Source organism: Crinia signifera, chromosome 3, assembly GCF_055691185.1.
Source record: "Crinia signifera chromosome 3, ASM5569118v1, whole genome shotgun sequence".
NCBI classification, from domain to species: domain Eukaryota; kingdom Metazoa; phylum Chordata; class Amphibia; order Anura; family Myobatrachidae; genus Crinia; species Crinia signifera.
Window position 1 is genome coordinate 278873835 of NC_139219.1, and position 1846 is coordinate 278875680.

Sequence of the window (1846 nt, forward strand, 5' to 3'; positions counted from 1 at the left end):
TGTGGTACACCAAACACCACCACCACCACCCCACCCCCCCCCCCCCCCCCCCCAACAAAAGAAAACGAAAAAAAAAAAAACAGGTGTATTAACATACCTCCCAACTGTTCCAAATTTAGCAGGCCACTCCTATTTATTAGGGACTGTTTAGCATCCCACCATAGTTGGGAGACACTCTGAGCACAGCATCTATTCATGGAGACAGAGGGGCTAGGGGCATGGCCATGTCCCCACAGTTATTAAAATGAGTGTGTGCTTGTGATCGCTGCAAAGCCACAACCCTTTATCATAGCTGCCTACCCTCCTGCATTCTGCAGGAGACTCCCTGAAATAGCAGCAATCTCCCTCTCTCCCTCATTAGTCTAGCAATCTCCCTCATTTCACCTAGCCCACATTACACTGTTACATTTGTGGGGAAAAAAGGAATAAAGGACAGATACATTAACATTGAATCATCAGCACCATTTCCCAGCACTTTATCAAGTATAGTAGCTCTTACTTACTACTTTGGGACTCACCTACATTTGGAAATAAGTAATTTTACAAGATTCCTCTCAGATGTTGCAGTACAACCCCACGCATCTAGGTGCCACATTTACAATCTCTCCAAATATGGAACTAGACATGCCCTTTAGGAGGAGCAGGACACGCCCCCTCAATGGGGCTCTGTGCAATATTCTACTACGAACTATAATCTCCCTGAAACTAGTTTTCAAAAGTGGGCAAGTCTGCCCTTTATGCGCATGTGTATGGACCGGGTGCGAGTGGCCATGGCGAATAGAGTGCTCGCCATGCGCTCGCACCCACAAGTGCAGGCGTGGGGCAGCTGCAGGTAGTCACACCCATGGGAGCGCTCAGTGTTTCATGGGTGTTCCCATGAAAATAATGGCATTCCCATTGTAATGACCCAGTAACTTGGATGATGGGGCAGGCATCACCGGATGTCAGTTGCCCGCCATGTTCCCCTCCAGAACACACACTAAGCTAAGACACCTGAGACTGTTGGCGACCATCAAATGATGTAGGTTTGGCCACGTAGGATGCAAATGGATGCTTATGTAAAACACCCATTTGCAGCCAAATTTGCCCTGCAAAGGGGGGCGGCGGACTGTGCGAGCAGAGGGCGGTCTTAAAATGACACGTAGGGCTATGAACTTCGCACCGCTGCGTGTCAATCAGAATAACCTCCAGTGTGTACACAGAGAGTTCCATGGGGTTCAAAGCCGGCACCCCGACTAGTGCTGGGAGAGTGGTGCCAGAATCCCAACACCAATTAAGGTGCTGCCGCCATAAACCCAATTGACAGGATGCCGAACATAAGTATGCCGGGTGGATTAGGGTCAGGCCGCATAAGGGGGGTGTGGTATGACTGGCTGACTGTCTGGACCCAGGCGGTCAGTATACCAACATCAGAATCCCGGCCCCTGGTGCTCCAACAGCTCCAAATAGTCGGAATGGTATACTGGCTGTCAGATTTTCGACAGTTGGCCAGTCATCCGGCACCCATCCAAGGGGGCTTAGGTTCGGGCACTAGTGGGAGTTAGGCTTCGGGGGAGGTTAAGGTCCGACTGCAGGGAGGGAGGATTATGGTTAGACACTTAGAAGAGGGGTTTAAGCTGTGGATTACATGGATTAGGGTTTGCCACTAGTGGGGAAAGTGAGGGTGGGGAGGTTAGGGTTAGACTGCTAGAAGAGAGGGTTAGTCTGGGTAGGAGTCAGCTTTGGTATTCTAAATGCCGGTATCCTGACCACCTGTCATCTGTATGTATCCCATTCAGACATATCATCTATTTCAGAAAATGAAGCAGAGGGCCACAAGTCAGAGGTGTGGAAAATAAGTGTAAAA